The sequence below is a fragment of the Terrapene carolina genome, unplaced genomic scaffold (assembly GCF_002925995.2).
Source record: "Terrapene carolina triunguis isolate 2854851 unplaced genomic scaffold, T_m_triunguis-2.0 Scaffold210, whole genome shotgun sequence".
Classification (NCBI taxonomy): Eukaryota; Metazoa; Chordata; order Testudines; family Emydidae; genus Terrapene; species Terrapene triunguis.
The window spans coordinates 47,407,377-47,430,814 of record NW_020664561.1 but is presented as its reverse complement, the minus strand read 5'-3'; the positions used below and the strand labels follow the sequence as shown (position 1 = coordinate 47,430,814).

Here is a 23,438-nt window from a genome sequence, read left to right as displayed (position 1 = left end):
CTTCCCCACAATCCCTCCATTATGAACCACACTTTACTTTCAGGTACATTGGAATAAATCCAGAGTAATTCCGGTGATTTTAATGGAGTTTTTACTCTTGATTTACACCAGTTTAAACAAAATCAGATTCTGGCCCTATGAGAGCTGGATCACACATTTATTTACCTCCATTGCAAACAAAGCTTGTATTTTTCTACAATCTCAATTGCAAATTATCTACATTCTACATGCAGACAAATGAAACCATGGTTACAGAAGATGTTAAGTATGTACTACTAAATCATTTTAAGCTTCCTCTCTTATTAGGGTTAGATAGTAGCACTGAGGGTGCAAATTACTTTACCCTACATTTAGCTAGGTTTTGAAGTATGTTTGCAATGATTTGAAGGATTTACCTTACTAATTATTTTTCCACTGTATCTGTTCCTTTATAACCTCCTCTTTTAAGATTTCACCTTGAAAAGTATTTTTTTTTTTTTTTTCCATGGAATAACTGTGAACAGCTCTTTTGCTCTGTAACTATTTATTTTATAAATGTTAAGGTCATGAGTCAATTTTAAAACAAACATTCTGATATAGAACGTCTGTATTATAGTTTGGAAATCATTAACCAAATCAATTTAATGTCTAAGGGCCTGATTCTGATATCACTGTCAGCATATGTATAGCAGCGTACCACATTAGCTTCCTTTGAGGTAGCATTAATGTACATCAATGCAAGTGAAATCAGAAGTAGGCCCTACTTCTGAAAATCTGATTCTGTAACTATGTTTTGTAAGCAAGGTACAGTACCTGAGCTTGACTCATTTAGGAAAAGAAAGGAAATTAATAGTTGGGGACATTTATTTTGAAACTTTAGAGGCAATACACTCGTCTCCAGGAACATAATCATAATCCAGGTACAAAAATGTGATTTATGTAAAAAACAGAAATTCCCATTTATCTTTTCTGAATGTGGATGTGTCTATTCTGTTCTTTTTACACAAACAAAAGAACGTTGGTCTTATTTCAAATATCCTAGGTTTAATTTATAAACTTAGATTATGTTTTCCCCCATAGGTGTGGATAATTTATTCATGAAATTCAACAGGTATAATGGTTGAATTCCCAAGTTATCATCCATTGTGTGGGGAGGGAGAAAGATGTTTGTATACTTGTAGAGGAAATAGGATGCTTGGCTCTCCAATCACACAAGTTTTCTGGAATCCTCACAGACGTTGGTCAATATTTGTGTAAATCAGAGGCATCTCCATGGAGGTTAGTCCCTCCACACTACTTTCCAGGCCTCCCCTCTCCCTATAGCATGGCTTCTGCATCCTGATCCCATGTAAGCAGGAGAGAGAGTAGACTGAGTAAAGCTGGGAGATGTTGACATTTAATGCTGCAAGGACTTTCCCAGGATAATCCAATTTCAGAAGGGATAATGCTGCATAGCATGCCCATCCTTGGCTCTATCCTGCCTTCATTCATTCATACCCTTCCAGAGCAGTGGAACTCCATTTCTGCTCAGTTTTATATCAAAGGATGTCCACAACATAGGGAGATGAGACAGATGCTTGTCCTCCTCTGTCTGTATCAGAGTGGGGAGAAAGGGATAATCCTGACTTTATTTACCATTGCCTGTCTTGTATTTAATCCTTAAATCTTTGCTATGTAGGGTTTAACTTGAATTGAAATAATTAACTAAGTAAAACAGACAACAAGATTCCTAACCATCTGCTCTTGAATTAAAAAATAAAAGATCAAGTAAAAGGGGCTTTTTTAACAGTGTTGGGTGAAAGAGCTCAACATTTTGTTATTTATAAATATTAGTACTCAAAGTAAAATACTGTTCAGCCATTTGTCATTTTCTATGGTATCTGTTTAGTAGCAAGATAAAATGCATAGAGCTATTTATGTTGCTATGGGTATCTGATGACTCAGTATGATCTAGAAATAAGCAAAGGAGCATCTCAGGCAGGGCAGAAGGAAGATAAGGATGCATTCAAATGAATATTAAGTACAACATGGATTGATTTCAAATTATTTTTTGGTTCTTAATCAGAAGTGTTAGCCATATTAAGTAACATTTAATTATGAATGCCATGTGGAAGTGTCTTTAAAAAAAAAAAAACCTGTTCAAAGTCAATTCACTGCTGGGCTTGATCTGGATCTTCATCAAACCAGAAGCCACAATGGAGAGTAAAGATGGGTGACATCTCAGCATCATTTTCTGTGTGGATTCACAATGGAATTGGCTTTGGCTCGGTTTACACCTCTGTCTCGGCTTTCTCCAAACAGTCTCACAAATAATTTTCCTGCAGCCCTAAGGAGTCCCTCCAGAGTGGGAGAAAGAGGAGGACAGAGGATCCGCACTCCAGAACATCCTCTTGTCCCATCTCACCCTCTGCTTGACCCTATTCTGACCCCACTCTTTTGTGCAAAGGCTGCTACTGCAGAACTGAGCTCTACACTGCACAAGGGATGCACACAACCTATGCCACTTCCCACTTAATGAGCTAGAAGCCTTCTGCTTTGGGCCTATTATGCAATTGTTCTACAGAGCACAGGATCACTTCACTCCAGTGAAGCATTTTAATCCATACCCTGCCAACCAGGTGTGGGGTACATATTTGCTGTCAGACTGCATCTCGCATGCAGGAGAATTGCAGGACCAAATGCAGGAAGAATGTTATCTGCATTAGGGTCCTAATTCAGTCTCATTAAATGGGAATTTTGCCATTGACCCCAATGAGCAGAGGATCATGCCCTAGCACTAGAATTGAGCCATCAGCTTGCAAAAGTGGAGTGGCAAGTTCTTCCAATTTTCTTAAAATCTGCCTTTTTCCTCCTCAAGAAATAACGACCAAACTTACTCACACAAAAACCACAGCCCCAGGAAAAGATGGCATTCACTAGAACTTCCTGAAAAAACGAGACCCCAGTTGCCTGGTATTAACTGCCATTTTCAACAAATGCAAACAGTTCTGCCGTACTCCCCGTTCCTGGAAGAAGACTATGACGGTGCTCATCTACAAGAAAGGTGAGCGAGATGACCCCAGCAACTGGAGACCCATCTCTCTCTGTTCCACCATGTACAAACTGAATGCCAGCTGTGTCGCAGCTAGGATCACAGACTGGTCAGGGAACGGAGGAGCCATCAGCTCCACCCAGAAGGGCTTCATGTCATGCGAAGGCTGTTATGAACATAACTTTGTCCTTCAAACTGCCATCCACATGGCGCAGGAGGGCACAGAGCGTGGCTTGACCTGGCTAATGCTTTCATATCCAGGCCCCACCACCACATTTTTACCACTCTGCAAGAGTTCGGGATGCCTGAAAACTTTTTCCAACTGGTCCAGGAACTTTATGATGGCTGCACCACCAACATCTGCTCCATGGAAGGAGAGATGCCTGAAATCCTTATCTGTAGTGGTGTGAAACAAGGCTGTCCCCTTAGCCCATTGTTTTCAACTTAGCCATGGAGCTGCTCCTTTGAGCGATCTCCTGTGGTCTAGGCGTTTTTGACCTATATGGCAATAGAATGAATACCCTGGCCTACACAGACAAACTGGTCCTGATCGCAAACAATCCTGAGAGTCTCCAACAAATGTTCGATGTCACCAGCCAGGCTGCCAACAGGATGGGATTCCACTTCAATGCCAGGAAGTGCGCATCCCTGCATATCAATGGCAGTAGAAGGGATCGGTCCAGATGCCGCTGTTCCAGATCCAGGATTAACTCATGATTAATTTAGCAATTCGCTAAGACCTCCTCCCACCAAGATGTCGCCAAATACTTGGCAGACCTGGGTTACAAAAACATGATTCCATGGTTGCTTAGAAATTAATGTATGCTTTTTGGTTAATGTTAAGTTGTGATTGTTTTGTTTTCTTTCTTTGTAGTCACAGAATGTTTTGGGGCTATTAAAACATAGCTATTATAGCCATTACCAGTAAGTCATATTCTCTAAATTTTGTTCTGTGCTTAATGAAAGGATCTTCAAACCCACTTTTATCCAAGCAGTGTCAGCAAAGAAGTGAACTGTCTTTTGTTTTGTTCTGAATCTCATTATCATAATTTCAATATTTATTGATCTTTAAATGCAAATATTTCTGCAGTTCTCTCCTCTTAGCACTTCATTTCTACAGGGCTATATATACTGCCCCTGCATGCAGATTTAAGGCATGTATTCCACTTAAAGGGGTGCTGTCTGTACAAAAAAACCTTGATCATTTTTAGTCGCATGTTTTTAATTTCTTTCTGATCTCAAAGGGTTTTTTTTTTTTTTGTTAAAACATTTGGGCTACTCATATTTACTACAAATAATTAAAATATATTCCTCTTTTTGTAGGCAAATTATCATTTTCAATATTTGTTTCCTTGTGATATCAGGCTGCATTTCCAAATCACACAAGATGAGATACTTAAAAGAGTGCATGTTTAAGAACATCGTAGCCTAGTGCGGAATTACATTATTATTAAATAAAGATGTCTGTTAGAATAATTCCCTTCATTTCATAAGGGGAAAATCCACCAGCAGACACTGTCTCTGCTGAAGGACTGAACTGCAACTTTACCACAATCCCCAGATATAGGAAAATGTGTTGTTGCACTGCCCAAGGATCAGCTCAGGAAGCTCTAGGGGGATATATCTTGCTCCATGCCCTGGAGGGGATGTAATTTGTGCCAACCCTATACCTGGTATAGTACACATAATCTAACATGTCAGCAAGCTGTGATGCCTAGCGTACTGTGTGTGTGTGGGGAGGGAACAAACCTCCACTCCCAGGCCCTGCTCCCACCCATCTAGGTGGGCCAGGGAATAGCAGCTCTCTAAAGGGTGCTTCTCTCCAAGATACAGGTAGCCAGCAAAGGGGAATGAGGGTCCACACTGAGAATATTAGATGCCAACACTGATCACCAGCTTGTCTGCATCGCTCACAACTGTCTTTGTACCTTCTTCCACATTATCTCTACTTATGAAACCTTCTTCCCTCAACTGATATGTAAGACCACTAACTATAGTCTTCTCAAGAGCTGTCTCTAATACTTACAAGAAACTAGTCACCTAATAAAGCAGGGCTGGGCAAACTTTTTGGCCCGAGGGCCACATCTGGGTATGGAAATTGTAGGGTGGGCCATGAATCCTCATCAAATTGGGGGTTGGGGTGTAGGAGGGAGTGAGGGCTCTGGCTGGGGGTGCGGGCTCTGAGATTGGGCCAGAAATGAGGAGTTCAGGGTGCGGGAGGGGGCTCCAGGCTGGAGCAGCTAGCATATTGTGCATGCTACAAAAATACAAATAGTATGTTAATAATATTGGGATATAGTCAACTGAATAGATTTTGAAAAACTCTTAAATCCGTATTATCAATTTGCTCTTTCCCTCCAGTATATAGATATACATACAACTGTTACAAGATGAAATATTTAAACAAAGGCAACTTTTTAAAAATTTATAAAATAATGATTCTGTTTCCCTGTCTAGGTCCAAAACAAAGTTATATGCTGAAAGTCAAAAGTAGACATTTAAATCAAAATAAACAAATTAGGACGTTACAAGTTTACAGTTGGGGGTACATCATCTTGTGGCTTGGAAATTCACCACGAGACAGTTATTTGGAAATGTTTCTTCTTTTTCAGAAATGCACAGTCAACTTCACTGTTAACAGTAAAATTAGTTATCTTTTGTGGTAACATTTCTGCACTTGACAGTAACAATAAAAATCACTCCAAATGATGAGAACTTTACCCTGAGTAAAATATACCTAACCGCATCTGCTAAGCCAGCCTAACAAACTATCAGCTGCTGTGTTTTCTTTCCATCTGAGTTCAGTGCTATCTATGATGTAAATTGTAGCTTAGTTCAAGAAGATACTTGTACAATAAATGATATAAGACAAATTACTGTGGTATGTTGGTTTCACTCAACTGTTGGAACTACATTCACAAAGCATGAGGAAATAAAAATTCATTACCTTGTGATACTTCTAAATATTAAAAGACATTCATTTTTAGTTTACTATTGATGAAAAGTTGTCAGATCCAAAATCTTGAATTGGGGGGGGGGGAGCCTGACTGAGAGGCCCCAAAAATCAACCCAATTTACACTACAAAAGACTCAATTTCCTTATGTTCCTACTTCCATCAGTGTTTGCAAATGATCTTCCAGACTGTTTTAAATAAGAGACCAGCAACCTTTTCAAACAAGAGCTGTGTCATGGAGAGGGCTAGCTCAGTGGTTTGAGCATTGGCCTGCTAAATGCAGCGTTGTGAGTTCAATCCTTGAGGGGGCCACTTAGAGAACTGGGGTAAAAATCTGTTTGGGGATTAGTCCTGCTTTGAGCAGGGGGTTGGACTAAATGACATCCAGAGGTACCTTCCAACCCTGATATTCTATGATTGTAAACATCTTGCATGTGTGCACACAAAAGACTCAGTACTGAAAGGAGCTGGGCACCTTCAATTGCCAGTGAAGTCATGTGGATGAGGTTGGCCCATACTGAAAGTGTGGGTAGTCATTCCTCTATGCCAATAATGTCTCAATATTCTTTAAGACCACTAACTAGGGGGCCACTTAGGGATCTAGGGCAAAATCAGTACTTGGTCCTGCTAGTGAAGGCAGGGGGCTGGACTCAATGACCTTTCAAGGTCCCTTCCAGTTCTAGGAGATAGGATTAATTAAAAAAAAAATTAATTAAAATTAAATTCCATGCAAAAAAAAAAAAAAAAGAAAGTTAAAGAAAATTAAAGGTTGCAAAAAGTCTAGTACTTAACAATTAAGAAACATGTATTAAGTTTGCCTCTACAACTTCAGTTTAGGGCACTTGTGTGTATGCATTATGGCAGTCTTGTCCAACATTGCATCAGAAGTCTCTGGCAGAGCCAGAAATAGAACCTAGCACTCCTGTGTCCCAGTCCAATGCCTTAAACACAAGAGACTGCTCTTTCATGTTCCTTCTCTTCTTGCAACTTTCTGCCTCATTCAGTGTGCATCTTGTGCATTGAATGAGACAGGGATCCCATTGGACAAATAGTATGTGACCATATTCATGTATAAATAAAGCCAGATGTATAATTCATATACAAAGGGGTCAAAGCAGGTAGTGAGGTGTCACACCAGGAGCAGATTGCCTTGGGGCAGAACGGAAATGTACCAAATTACAATTCTCTGCATCCAGAAAGGAGAATAAGTCCTGAAAAACAAACAAACAAACAACAAAATAGAATATAAAGGCAGCACTGATCCTATGCTTCTAGAGCAGTAAATGAATAGGATAGTTTCACTATGTTTGAACAGATAAACAAGGACACAGAGAAATGTTATTCATTATGACAAGACAAATACACAAACTAGCAGCAACACACAGTTCCATGAATGGAAGATGGCTAGTTTATTTTGTAGACCAAATTATGTGTCTTCTAGTTTAGAGAACAAAACTCTATTCTCCCTATATGCAATCTTTTATGATTGATAAAGCTGGAATACACTAAATCTTAAATGTTAAGAATTTAAAATTTCATCATGCAGACAGTTTCATAATAGCAATAGCACTTATTTAGCAGTTTCCATTTTCAAAGCACTGTGTAAAACATTAACTAGTCCTCATATCACCTGAGTTAGGTATGTATTATCAACATTTTATAGATAGGAAAACTAGCCCACAGAGCCTGGTGGTCTTCCTAGGAGGACTTACATGCATCATTTTTCTTGTCCATCAAAGTTTTGCTCATACCCTACAAATACTATTGACAGTATTTGGTCCTGCCATGAGGGCAGGGGACTGGACTCGATGACCTCTCGAGGTCCCTTCCAGTCCTAGAATCTATGAATCTATGAATCTATGTTTACCTTGGAAATGTCATTTACAAGCTTCCCTGATATAAAGGCAATGTAGCAATTATAGTAGTAGGACTCTTAAGACACCGTAGACGTAGCATATATGAAGATAAATGAGTGTAACTGGTGTTTCTTGTCTTCTCTTGTGTTTTTGAGTTGCCACATGTAAGTCTGTGCCTTCCTTGAGCTTGGTAATATAGGAAGAGATAATATTACAAAAACACAAGTGCAATGCTATAAAACAACAAGATGATTTGCTAATTAAAATACCATACATGTGAGATTTAAAGCATATACCATCTGTTTTTTTCCTTTATTGTTTCCTTATGCACCAATATAGCCAAATAAAGCTGGAAAGCCTGTTTCTGGTCTGAGATGGCCTTCCTGCAACTGGAGAATCTGACATGGAGAAGACCATATCAGGAATCTGGGGCTTTGTAGTTTGAGAGTGTTGATTTGATCTCTGCGAGTAGTATGTTGAGAAATGTAGTCTGATGGTTGTGTTTATTGCTGTTTTTTGATGCAGTAATTATAAATATTGAGTGTGTTCAGTTATTAACCAGAGAATGGTATTTCTCTCATGCATGTATTGCAATAATGGCACAATAGTGAGTTGTTTGGTTTGTCTATGGCACCTTCTGGAGCTTAAGTTTAATTTACTTTGGTAATAAGAAGTGTAACACTTGTCCTTCAAGACTGAATATTCTGAGTAATTCTTGAGAACGGAAAAGGAAGGCTGTTTTGGTTCTTCTCCATTGGAGTGCTGATTGTGCAAGCAGTAACACTAGAGTGGGAAGGAGATTGCCTGGGCAATGCGCTCAAGGTAAAAGTTAATGTTCTATCTGTTCTAGTAGATAAGCAGATGTTACCTTATGATTATTTTAACTCCAAAATGTATAGCATTATTTTGCATCCTTTCCTGATTATATAGATGAGTTTAACCAACATTTCACACTCTGTGGAGCCTGAACATTTTGTATCATTCTGTTTGCAATCTTTTATGAAAAATAATACATGGTTGTTTGTTTGTTTTTTAAAGTCAACATGTCTTAGTTTCTTGGCTACAGTTTCATTTTACACGTTTTTCTAATCTACGCCTATGCTGACTCCTTATTTTTATTTGAGCTTAAACACTACATTGATATAGAACTCTCAATAGACAGATAATGACAGCCAGTATTAACAGTCCCAAGTTAATTTCACCTTGTATAGTATCTAAGTCCATAGGTTTAAAAACATTTCCTGAAAACACACTACTCTAAAAGTAAGACTTAAAATCCTAAAGGAAGAGCTAGGCTAAATGCCTATAGTTACAGGATATTTCGCTTGGTATACGAGTGGAAGAATATTTTCCATCAAAACATACACAAACACTGTATCTTTGTATCTTGAATTTACAAGTTTCAGCCCTAAGCTGTGAATGTGAGATACCTCAAATACCTCAAAATTACTGATTTTATAGCATGAAGTCAAAACCATGTACTTCACATGCAAATCTGTCACTAGCAGATGCAGATGTTCTACCTTTTTTGTAAATTTCAATCATAACTCTAGTTTCATAGCTTGAAAACACCTACTAGATGGAAGAAATTTTAGGCTGGTCCCATGTCCTCTCACTTTTTAAAAAACACAGTATTTCAACACAAATAGGAAGAAACATGAACTGTAGAGGGGGTTTGTTTGTACTAATTAAACACTTTTCAGTTTTCTTGTCACCAATATGATATAGAGATTTTCAATACAAGCTACAGTAAACATACATACATGCAACGTTGTATTGTATTTCATATCTCCAGTGAATCTGTTCATAGATTTGGCATAAAAGGATTCCACACAGTTGCCTCTGGCCCTGATCCAATACCCATTAAAAGTCAATGAAAAGGCACCCATAAATTCAATGGGTATTGGATGATGCCCTATTTGTTAATATGGTCAAATTTAGAGTCGTGCTAAGCATGAGAGTATATCCATTTGATTAATTTCCTGGTCCTGAGTGAAACTGTGATGTGCTTAAACTATTGCTCCAAAATTTGACTTTCAGTACATTGTATCCCACTGAACATGTTTCTAATTATTGAAATCATCAGCCTCCACTGAAATGTGTATGTTATTCATTACAAAAAATTAATGGAAGAGTGGTTATTGCAATTAAAGTTAATGTCATATAATTTAAATTTATTTCAATTCTAAAAGTAACAGTCAACTAGTTTAGGACCCAGTGTTGACATCCTTAAAATGGTTATCTAGATGAATTCATTAGTCAAATTCTTTGCCAGAAGAATTAAAATATATCAGCTGTAAAACACAGAAACACCCCCTTCTGACCTTCTTACAGAAGTTAACAAATAAACTATTGCCACAGTTATGACAACATCTTAATATTCAGAAAGTCCTATTTACAGAGCATTCATTTAATCTGCTCTATAGGACGGACCATGAGAAAAGCAGTCAGAGAAAAATAGTAGAATGTTCTTCATATTTCAGAGCTTCTCAGAAACTATCTCAAACAATGCAGTTTAGCCCTCTTCAAAAAATAGTTTTCTATGTCTTTTAAATATTATTTTGTTAGAAGCATGCTAATATTTGTTTGATTCAGGGCCAAAGACTTGTTCCTGTGTAAAGCTTAAGGTAAAGGGCCTTGCACTTGAGTTTAGGGAGATACAGCCCTCGCTCCTCAATCAAAAGGTAGTACAAAGAGTGCCAGTACACCCAGGCCATGACTATTAACACATTTAGTTTATAGGAGGACACCCCTTCCCTGACCCCTACTGCAGTTCCATGGAAAATGCTGTCATAGCTCATTGCTTGGTAGAGAACTGAGGGTTGTGGAATTACCTTATGTGGACTCTTTGGGACCGTGCCACCCATATGGGAGGGAACATGGCATATCTATTGAAAAAATATACATAAAACTACAGTGGGTAACATTAAAGAAGCACTGTTGCCATCTCCAGAAATGTTAGCGACCCTATTGTTATGTTGTCAGGAATTAAAACAAATACACTCAAACCAGAATAGGGCAAACAAGTCTTTTACCATGTTCTAAACATTCAAAAGGTGGGAGCACTCAGATGAGAGAAGCTTGCCACCAGTCCTGAAGAGGCCAACTCCAAAACAGAGAGCAAGAACCTTGTGGAGGATCTTAATGCTGAGGTGGGGGATGTGTGAGAAGCAGCCCCGCACTATTCGAAGCTTAAAAAGAGTATAATCAACGTCTTGACTTGTATCTGGAGATGAACAGGAAACTAGAGTGAAGACTTGAAAAGAAATTCTTAAAGAGGCACACAGCTATGTTCTGACCAGCTTGAGCTTCCAACTGGACTTCAGGAATAAGCCCTAGGCAGAGCACATTACAGTGGCCTAGAGTTTTCCAAGATGTGAATGACCATTATGAGAGGAACAACAAGCACTTGACTTGTAATTGAAAATAAAAAAAATATGTTTTTCTGCCTTCCCTTCTAATTTGCCACAATAGAGGTTTGAGGGTCAAACCTCTGAACTAGTATCCTCCTAACACACCACAGCCAGAACAATTGGCAGTGCTGCGCCACCATCTTGTCTACAAAAACAACAAGGAGTCTGGTGGCACCTTAAAGACTAACAGATTTATTTGGGCATAAGCTTTCGTGGGTAAAAACTTCACTTCTTCGGATGCATTCCTTGTTGTTTTTGTAGATACAGACTAACACGGCTACCCCCTGACATCTTGTCTACATGATCAAAGCAATGTAGCTACTGAAGCTGAAGACCCGAGTAGCAGACCACAAAGCATGATACAGAGGGTAATCACCAAACTACTGCAAAACTTTTCCCTATGTGGTGGATGAGACATACTCCATGTACACAGGAATACTTTGCACTTACCATATACATGGCATCTTTCAGTCAAACATATCAAAATATTTTATAAATATTGATTTATTAAGCCTTGCAGCATCCCTGTGAAGTAGCACTAAGGACTGTTATGCCCATTTCATACGAGTGAAAACTGAAGTATAAACAGATTAGAGGTCATATAATATGGCAATACTTCATTACTCTAAGCACCACACAAACTCCCTTTCTGTGATCTCTCCAGTGGTTTTCCAGAATCCATGACAGCTTAAAGATAATGTTATGTTTCCTTCTTTTTGTAATCACGAAACTCATTCCTTTTACATTTAGAAGTTGAAGATATTTTTAAATGTGCTCCTATATTTAACAAACAGAACTGCAGTTTTATTTCTGCATAAGGAGTTATTACATATATGCAGTTTTATCACCATTATAAATGTTCCTTTATTATTATTGTGTTAGTTTCCAGGTGCCTCAGTAAGGATCAGGGTTTCAATCGTGTTATAAAAATACCTAGTAAAAGTCCCACCACGAAGTGCTCAATATCTTAGACACTGGTCCTACAGATTTACACACAAGTATAAAGCTACTGACCTTCATAAATTAGTGTAGAATCAAGTGTTTAATCTTCATTGTGTAAAGGAGGACTGGTACAAATAAGCAATGGCCATGTTAACACCACCCTATACCGAAAACCCACCGACCGTTATGCCTACCTTCATGCCTCCAGCTTCCACCCTGGACACACCACACGATCCATCGTCTACAGCCAAGCACTGAGGTACAACCGCATCTGCTCCAACCCCTCAGACAGAGACCAACACCTACAAGATCTTCACCAAGCATTCTCAAAACTACGATACCCACACAAGGAAATAAAGGAACAAATCAACAGAGCCAGACGTGTACCCAGAAGCCTCCTGCTACAAGACAGGCCCAAAAAAGAAACCAACAGAACTCCACTGGCCATCACCTACAGCCCTCAGCTTAAACCTCTCCAACGCATCATCAGTGATCTACAACCCATCCTGGACAATGATCCCTCACTTTCACAGACCTTGGGAGGCAGGCCAGTCCTCGCCCACAGACAACCCGCCAACCTTAAGCATATTCTCACCAGCAACCACGCACCGCACCATAACAACTCTAACTCAGGAACCAACCCATGCAACAAACCTCGATGCCAACTCTGCCCACATATCTACACCAGCAGCACTATCACAGGACCTAACCAGATCAGCTACAACATCACCGACTCATTCACCTGCACGTCCACCAATGTTATATATGCCATCATGTGCCAGCAATGCCCCTCTGCTATGTACATTGGCCAAACTGGACAGTCACTACGCAAGAGGATAAATGGACACAAGTCAGATATCAGGAATGGCAACATACAAAAACCTGTAGGAGAACACTTTAACCTCCCTGGCCACACAATAGCAGATGTTAAGGTAGCCATCTTACAGCAAAAAAACTTCAGGACCAGACTCCAAAGAGAAACTGCTGAGCTCCAGTTCATTTGCAAATTTGACACCATCAGATCAGGATTAAACAAAGACTGTGAATGGCTATCCAACTACAGAAGCAGTTTCTCCTCCCTTGGTGTTCACACCTCTACTGCTAGCAGAGCACCTCACCCTCCCTGATTGAACTAACCTCGTTATCTCCACACTGATTTATACCTGCCTCTGGAGATTTCCATTACTTGCATCTGAAGAAGTGAGGTTCTTACCCACGAAAGCTTATGCTCCCAATACTTCTGTTAGTCTTAAAGGTGCTACAGGACCCTCTGTTGCTTTTTACAGATTCAGACTAACACGGCTACCCCTCTGATACTTGAAGGTTGACAATGTTTGTTATTTCTCTGTATAGTGTTATATCACTGTTTAAAAATCATAAAGGAAATATAAAAGTTTATACATATACTAACTATATGTAAACTAGTATATATTGTAACTAATATGAACACATGCCATGTAATATGAAAATCACAATACCTCTCTTTATTCCCCATTTTTAATGCACCTTTCAAAACTCTTCTAATTTTTATTAACCAAATTATCCCACGTCCATCTGAAAGTTTCCAAAGTACGGGCAACTGGCAGAAACAACACACACTGGTTGGTAATAATGGAGCCAATCAACAGCAGTTTCTCCTTCCTGGCTTCAGCAGGCTGTTTTCCCCTTTCTACTAATATCCAGACTAATAAAACTTTTATACACTTCTTTTTCCTCACACAGGAGCTATTGCACCTAATGGTCCAAACTGTTTTTCTCAGTAACACTAGAACACTGCAGAAATGAACAACAGTAAATCCCATGGTAAACTTACCTGTGGCAGGATTTTTACTCGGAAGAAGTAAAAAGGAATAGGATATGAGCAAATTTATAATTATATTTAGCATTCACTATAGGTAAAATTCAGACCTCTGTAACCTTTGAAATACCACTGTACTGATTGCTGCTTTTTCTGTTGGAGGGAGAGAAGAAAGAGGTTTCACTGCATTAATTAAATTGGCTTGGAGCTTTCTGGAGGTCTCCAATAACTTGTTTAATTATAACTTAATACTTCAATCTAGCCCTTGCAAAATTGAAATTTCTCTCCTAATGCCTATGTTTCATACTTATTCTTTCCCCTTTTCCCAAAATACTTATAGAGGCTCATCTAGGTTGTGAGGTTACTATACATCAGCAGTGCCTCAGCCAGGAAAAGTGTTTCATATATAACACCAACATTTTTTGTACTTCATTTCTATAATGCAGACTTGTGGGTTACAAAATTTATTGCATCAAGGGCCAAAATTTCAGCAGTCAGCAGCTGACGTCACTGTATTAAAAAGGCAGACACATACATGTGTCCACATTCATAGAATTCTGGCTCCACAGAGTCAATGGAAGTTTTGCCATTGACTTCAATGAAGCCAGGGTTTCACTCCAGGTATCTAGGACCAGTCCAAGCTTTTCTGCACCACTTAAAGCCATGCAGTTGGAGTGAAGAGTGAAGAGAAAGCAAAGCAGCAGCATGTGGGCCGTACCATAGTGGCCGTACCTAGGCTATCATGCAGGTTAGCAGGGTTGGAACAGGGTCAAGTGATCTGTGATTGTTTGGATACACTGGCCTAACACACTAATGTAAAAAGAGCACAATGTGACTGCAGCCACTATTCTTATAAATTAGAATAGCACAAGAGTAGAATTCATCTTATGCACCTCCTCTCACCTCATAAAACATCATATAAAAGCTTCTTTTAAACTAAAGGAATCGTTGCACTTAGGGAAGCAAAACAGTAATCTAGAGCAAGCTGGTAACTAGAAAACTGGTTTGGCATAACACAACTTCCTAGTTTCTGTAAACCTGCCACAGTATATAGTGAAATATATAGTAAACATGTCAACGAAATTAACATTTATTTTGGAATGATGGTTATATGTAGTTCTGGCATCTCTACTTCATGTCTCCATACTAAACAGTAATTAGTTTTACATCCATATTGGAATCCTTTGCAACGTTATGAATAACTACTTTCATTTTCATAGTTGTATTTTAACATAATGGTACATTCATACATTAATAATTTAGAATGAATTCCTGTACTATTGCATAGTATTCACTCTACTGGTCAATTTACTAATCCTGATTATGATTCCTATGAACACTAAATAAAATATTGATTAGCAGACACCTTTATGAATGTTAACATTTTCACTCTCACTCCATAGTTTCCTGCAAGAATGCAATAAAGAATGACATTTACAGAAGACAATATACAATATTCTGTGGTAAAACTTGAATTTCAGAAACTCTCAGTCTAAAGGTTTTACTGACTGTAATATATTCTCAGAATACAAGGCTTTAAGAGATAAAAAAGAGGACATTTCATTTTTGTTCTTTGCAAATGTTTCTGTTTGAATGGAATTCTTTTCTGAAGCAAATATCAAAAAGAAAGAGTTCGAATGACATTTCCTAGTACTGAACAACTTAGATTTTAAATGTACAAATTCCTGTATATGAACTTTAAAGCATCACAGCTTTAATTGATGGTTACAGCAGTCAATCTAATGTTCACACCAAGACGGAAGAGAGAGGGTGAATCATTCCTCTCTGTACAAACAACCTTTGTATAGTTTCATCTTTTTCTTTCAACAGGTCAGATAGAGAGCTAACTATTTGCTATGGGGACAATTAGCAAATAAAATGATTTCAAAAGATTGACAAGTATCTTAATATAATGAAACCTGAAACAAGAAATTTGAAATACTGAAGATCTCACAACATATATTAGTCTGAATCCTTGTATAAATGAAATAATTAGGAAAGCCTTTATAAAACATTAGTTTTAATTTTATTATGGAATCACAATAGTGGAAATGGACAATGATGGAATGATTTACTCTACACTTAAGATCTATATTGAAGTTTACACCCTTTTGTCTCTCTGGGAGGAAGCCTCTGTAGAATAAACTGAAGTCAGGAGTCAGCATTGTGATGGGTTTAACAAGACTTGGCAATGCATATGCAACAATCTGATTATTGACAACTCACAGGCTTCTGGACATGGGAATTCACAGACATTTTAGGAAAAAAACAGAACTCTAGTGGCTTAAATGATATCTAGTGATCTTTGATCTTTATAATGATATCCCTTGATCATCAATCTTTTGAATAGTCAAAGTAATGGATTTTAAATATGACAACCATTTCAACTCTGGGAATCATAATCTCACATGTGGTCTCTGAACTATTTCACCATTTGGAAGTACAATGGAATTACAAAAAGATTACTGAAAAATGAATCAACAGCCCTGTCTTTTTTCCAAGGCTGCCAGTTTAGAATAATTAGCCTAATTTCTGTGGATTTTTACATAAAACCTGTAAATAATTATGATAAATAATCATAATTATTAGCAAAAATGCCCAACAATAATAAATACAATGCAGAAAGAATATACTTTGTGTTCATTAGCTTGGAACTAATAATGCAATGGTTCTTGGGAGGATTATTCTGACAAATCTGTCCATTAATCAGCCTCTCCTCACTTCTGAGATCAAACATGAAAATTAATTTATTATTCCTTGATTTAACTAAAAGAATTATCCAAAAATCACATACTGAACAGTTGTCAAGTGAAGAGGTTTTTGGCAGACAGATACTAGAATAAGAGAAAGCAGCAATAGAATCTCACCATTGAAATAGCTTAGAGTCTTCTGAACTGTCTGATAACATGAGTCATTAAATTTCATGTCAGAGCATGGTCTTAAACCTCACACACACACTTTTGACATTGCACATTAAGGCAAGAGAGCCAAATTAATCCTTATATTTTCATCCGGTCTGAGTTTGCCCACTATTCTGGTCACATAAAGTAACATCACTAAATGAGAAAATGAAATTATTTCACACCATAAGGTAATTAATTGCAGGCTTGCAATTCTTTGCACTGGAATGGCAACTATATAATAATGAAATAGAAGGATTTCTGTTACATAAAACAAGAAGATGCTGATTACAAACTCTATGCATTCAAATAGAATATTTCCCTTATCAGTAAATTTTAACAAACATTCTATCCATTTTTTTCTTTGTAGAAAATATTGTACTTTTTTATTATACACAGAATGCCACAAAAGTTGAATTTCATAATTTCATTGTTGTTAACGGTATTTCTTCAAATACTTTTAGACTAGTCCAAACTGGGTATTACCCTCCTAAGCAGGATAATTGGAGATTTTGTAGTTTCACTGTCCCAAAATATGGGGCCTATGTTCCTGCTAAGTAAACTAGGAGCAACTATAGGAAATTATGAGGAACCAGAAACAGCAACACATTTCTTAACACTTCAGAATAACAAAGTGGAGTGTCTGGGTATGACAAAACCTAACTGTTACTGTAAGAAATTACACTTAGGTGATGAGCTCTTTGGAGTAGGGACCATCCCTTGTCTGTCTGGAAAGCACCTAGCATATACTATTATTCTTATCAGAAAAAAGGAAGAGAACTTCCAAGCTCACAGTGAACAAACTGGTAAAATAAAGGTTTTAATTTAACCAAAAACCTTCAAAACAGCAAAACTCTAAGGCCTGGTCTACACTACGAGTTTAGGTAGAATTTAGCAGCGTTAAATCGAATTAAGCCTGGACACGTTCACACGGCTAAGTCCCTTATTTCGACTTAAAGGGCCCTTTAAACCGGTTTCTTTACTCCACCTCCGACGAGGGGATTAGCGATAAAATCGGCCTTAGCGGGTCGGAATTGGGGTAGTGTGAATGGAATTCAACGTTATTGGCCTCTGGGAGCTATCCCACAGTGCTTCATTGTGACTGCTCTGGACAGCACTCTCAACTCAAATGCACTGACCAGGTAGACAGGAAAAGCCCCGCGAACGTTTGAATTTCATTTCCTGTTTGCCCAGCATGGAGAGCACAGGTGACCACGCAGAGCTCATCAGCACAGGTAACCGTGATGGAGTCCCAGGATTGCAAAAGAGCTCCATCATGGACCAAACGGGAGGTACGGGATCTGCTCGCCATATGGGGAGATGAATCAATGCTAGCTGAACTCCGTAGCAGTAAACGAAATGGCAAAATATTAGAAAAGGTCTCCAAGGCCATGAAGGACAGAGGTCATAACAGGGACGCACAGCAGTGCCGCGTGAAAATTAAGGAGCTAAGGCAAGCCTACCACAAAGCCAGAGAGGCAAACGGAAGGTCCGGGGCAGAGCCACAAACATGCCGCTTCTACGCGGAGCTGCATGCCATGCTCGGGGGTGCAGCCACCACTACCCCAACCGTGTGCTTTGACTCCTTCAATGGAGAAACACACAGGGAAGTGGGTTCGGGGTACGAGGAAGATGAGGATGAAGATAATGTAGATAGCTCACAGCAGCAAGGAAGCGGAGAAACCGGTTTCCCCAACAGCCAGGATATGTTTATCACCCTGGACCTGGAACCAGTAACCCCCGAACTCACCCAAGGTGTGCTCCCAGACCCTGAGGGCACACAGGGGACCTCTGGTGAGTGTACCTTTGTAAATATTACACATGGTTTAAAAGCAAGCGTGTTTAATGATTAATAATTAATTTGCCCTGGCAATCGCGGCCAGTACAGCTACTGGAAAAGTCTGTTAACGTGTATGGGGATGGAGAGGAAATCCTCCAGGGACATCTCCAGAAAGCTCTCCTTCATGTACTCCCAAAGCCTGTGCAAAAGGTTTCTGGGGAGGGCTGCCTTATCTTGTCCGCCATGGTAGGACACTTTACCACGCCAGGCCAGTAGCACGTAGTCTGGAATCATTGCATAACAAAACATGGCAGCGTATGGTCCCGGTGTTTGCTGGCATGCAGACAACATCCATTCCTTATCGCTCTTTGTTATCCTCAGGAGAGTGATATCATTCACGGTCACCTGGTTGAAATGGGGTGATTTTATTAAGGGGACATTCAGAGGTGCCCGTTCCTGCTCGGCTGAACAGAAATGTTCCCCGCTGTTAGCCACGCGGTGGGGGGGAGGGGTGAAGTGATCATCCCCGAGAATTGGGTGGGGGGGGGGTTAGTTGGGTTTGTGCTGCATGTTAACCCGGAAACCGCAGCTCCTCCTTTTACATTGCAAACCCATTTTAAATGGCCAAACCAACGGGTGCTTGGTATGGGAAATAAGGGCGCTACTGTTTGAAACCATTCCAACATGTTAAGAAGGTTAAAACAGCCAAAAGACTGTGGCTTACCATGGCTGCCTGCAAGCCGAAATCCGTTGCCTGGCACTGCGTGAGTGATCTCTCACACCAAACCGGCAGGCCCTCAATATAAGAGGAAAAATGCGACCTTGTAACGAAAGCACATGTGCTATGTAATGTGAACAGCAAAATTTAACGTGAAAGAGTGTACCCATTGTTCTCTAAAATGTGTCTTTTTTAACCACCTCTCCCTTCTCCTCCACCAGCTGCAAATGTTTCTCCTTCACAGAGGCTAGTGAAGATTAGAAGGAGAAAACGGCGGACTCGGGATGATATGTTCTCGGAGCTCCAGATGTCCTCCCACGCTGACAGAGCACAGCCGAATGCATGGAGGCAGTCAATGTCAGACTACAGAAAAGCACAATATGAACGAGAGGAGAGGTGGCGGGCTGAATCGCACGATGAACAGAGCAAGTGGCGGGCTGAAGATGAAAGGTGGCGTCAGCTTGCAGACAGAAGGCAAGAGTCGATGCTCCAGCTGCTGGAGCATCAAACTGATATGCTCCAGCGTATGGTTGAGCTGCAGGAAAGGCAGCAGGAGCAGAGACCGCCGCTACAGTCCCTGTGTAACCAACAGCCCTCCTTCCCAAGTTCCATAGCCTCCTCACCCAGACGCCCAAGAACACGGTGGGGGGGCCTCAGCCACTCAGTCACTCCACCCCAGATGATTGCCCGAGCATCAGAAGGCTGGCCTTCAATAAGAGTTAAAGTTTTAAACTGCAGTGTGTCCTTTTCCTTCCCTCCTCCCCGACCCATCCCGGGCTACCTTGGCAATTATCCCCCTAGTTGTGTGATGAATTAATAAAGAATGCATGAATGTGAAGTAACAATGACTTTATTGCCTCTGCAAGCGGTGCTCGTGGGGGGGGGAGGGGTGGGGGGGTTGGTTTACAGGGAAGTAGAGTGAACCGGGTGGGGGGGGCAGAGGGTTCATCAAGGAGAAACAAACAGAAGTTTCACACCATAGCCTGGTCAGTCACAAAAAAGCCCTGCTGTCCTCTTCTAACCGCCCTGGTGTCTGGCTGCGCGTAATCAGCGGCCAGGCGATTTGCCTCAACCTCCCACCCCGCCATAAATGTCTCCCTCTTACTCTCACAGATATTGTGGAGCGCACAGCAAGCAGCAATAACAATGGGGATATTCTTTTCGCTGAGGTCTGAGCGAGTCAGTAAGCTGCGCCAGAGCGCTTTTAAACATCCAAAGGCACATTCCACCACCATTTGGCACTTGCTCAGCCTGTAGTTGAACAGGTCCTGACTACTGTCCAGGCTGCCTATGTATGGCTTCATGAGCCATGGCATTAAGGGGTAGGCTGGGTCCCCAAGGATCACGATAGGCATTTCAACATCCCCAACGGTTAGTTTCTGGTCCGGAAAGAAAGTCCCTTCCTCCAGCTTTCGAAACAGACCAGAGTGCCTGAAGAAGCGAGCATCATGTACGTTTCCCAGCCATCCCACGTTGATGTTGGTGAAACGTCCCTTGTGATCCACCAGGGCTTGCAGCAGCATTGAAAAGTGCCCCTTGCGGTTTATGTACTCGGTGGCTTGGTGCTCCAGTGACAAGATAGGGATATGGGTTCCGTCTATCGCCCCACCACAGTTTGGGAATCCCATTGCAGCAAAGCCATCCACTATGGCCTGCACGTTTCCCAGAGTCACTACCCTTGATATCACCAGGTCTTTCATTGCCCTGGCAACTTGGATCACAGCAGCCCCCACAGTAGATTTGCCCACTCCAAATTGATTCCTGACTGACCAGGAGCTGTCTGGTGTTGCAAGCTTCCACAGGGCTATCGCCATTCTCTTCTCAACTGTGAGGGCTGCTCTCATCCTGGTATTCTGGCGCTTCAGGGCAGGGGAAAGCAAGTCACAAAGTTCCATGAAAGTGCCCTTACGCATGTGAAAGTTTCGCAGCCACTGGGAATCGTCCCACACCTGCAATAACGGTCCCACCAGTCTGTGCTTGTTTCCCGGGCCCAGAATCGGCATTCCACGGCATGAACCTGCCCCAGTAACACCATAATTTGCACATTGCTGGGGCCTGTGCCTTGTGAGAGGTCTATGTCCATGTCAATGTCCTCATCACTCTCGTCGCCGCGCTGCAATCGCCTCCTCGTCTGGTCCTGGTTTTGCTTTGGCATGTCCTGGCTCTGCATATACTCCAGGACAATGCGCATGGTGTTCATGGTGCTCATAATTGCCGCGGTGATCTGAGCGGGCTCCATGATCCCAGTGCTATGGCGTCTGGTCTGAAAAAAGGCGCGAAACTAGTAACTGACGGACGGAGGGAGGGAGGGAGGGGCGAGTGACGACATGGCGTACAGGTACTGGGAATTAAAATCAACAAAGGTGGCTGTGCATCAGGGAGAAACACAAACAACTGTCACACAGAATGGCCCCCCCAAAGACTGAACTCAAAACCCTGGGTTTAGCAGGCCGTTGATTTCACAGAGGGAGGGGGAAGCAAATGAATACAGGACAAATCTATTTTTTACATCTTAAGCTGGCAGACGACGGTGCAGCATGACTGATAGCCCTCAGCATCTTCGGGGTGCTTGGCAGAAAATACTGGGCACTTGGCAGAAAATAGCGTACTACGACTGATAGCCATCATCGTCATTGGGAAGGCAGTGACTGGGGGACATACGGAGTTTCAGCCACTGCAGTACAACGACGACGGATACCACTCGTAATACACCATCTTCTACCAAAAGGCAAGGGGCTGCTGCTGTGTAGCAATGCAGCCCCACGTCTGCCAGCCCCACGTCTGCCAGCACCCAGATCGCCGATGAAGGCTACCAGTCATACTGCACCGTCTACTGCCAAAAGGCAATTAGCTGCTGTTGTGTAGCAATGCAGTACCACGTCTGCCGGCACCCAGATGACATATGGTGATGGTGAGCTGAGCTGAGCTGAGCGGGCTCCATGCTTGGCGTGGTATGTTGTCTGCACAGGTAACCCAGGTAAAAAGGTGAAAATCGATTGTCTGCCGTTGCTCTGATGGAGGGGGAGGGGCCTGACGACATGTACCCAGAACACCCCCCGCGACACTGTTTTGCATCATTCAGGCATTGGGATCTCAACCCAGAATTCCAATGGGCGGCAGAGACTGCGGGAACTGTGGGATAGCTACCCATAGTGCAACGCTCCGGAAGTCGACATTAGCCTCTGTACTGTGGACGCGGTCCGCCGACTTAATGCACTTAGAGCATTTTACGTGGGGACACACACAATCGGCTGTATACAACCGATTTCTATAAAACCGGCTTCTATAAATTCGACCTAATTTCGTAGTGTAGACATACCCTAAGGCTGTGAGATAACCATGTCTCTACCTGTTAGAGAGAAGCAAGTCTGGTGAATGGTAGCTCTATAGGAGGACACTGATGTTCCTGCAGTTTTAAGTCCTCAGCATTGGAAGGAAGGGAGATTCTCTAACCCAGACTAAGAGTAAACAAGAGAAGTCACTTTTTTTAAAGAGCTGATGCAAAGAAGGGGGGTCTAGTTTATTAAAGAAGATATTTTGCCCTGATTTCTGAACCTACACTGATTCAGAATGTACTACAGTAACACTTCTCATCTGAGCTATTAAGTGCTGCATATGAAAAGAATAAATGTTTACATTACACAAATTATTTTCATACTTTAAAGATTTAAATAATTTGCATTTATGAAATTATACAGCAAATATTAAAAGTGTGATCAAATATAAATTTGAGGATTTTTAAGCTGTGCTACACGTTATGAAATTTGCTAACAGAACTATATGATTATTATACAAAAAAATGTTACAAAAATTTGTAGGTTGCAAAATTAAGCACTCAAACATTAGGAAATGCCAAATTTAAGATTGTCCATGCAATCTTAGTTCTGCCCAGTTTTGCATCCATCCTATGCTTGACTGAGACGGGGTCCTTTGCAAACAAATAAAATGTGATCATATAATTACAGAGTGTACCATAATGCATATGCACAAGGGGGTAGAATGAAGTTTGCATGTGCAACTTTAAATCTGGCATTTCCTCACTTTTGAGTGCTGGACTTCACAACTTA

General features: G+C 40.8%; 1 protein-coding gene across 1 annotated transcript in view; it reads right to left on the bottom strand.

Annotated features, from left to right (window-relative positions):
* Positions 1–23,438, bottom strand: part of LOC113407226 (neuronal growth regulator 1) — a 616,762-nt gene that overhangs the window by 428,915 nt on the left and 164,409 nt on the right. The window lies entirely within an intron of this gene.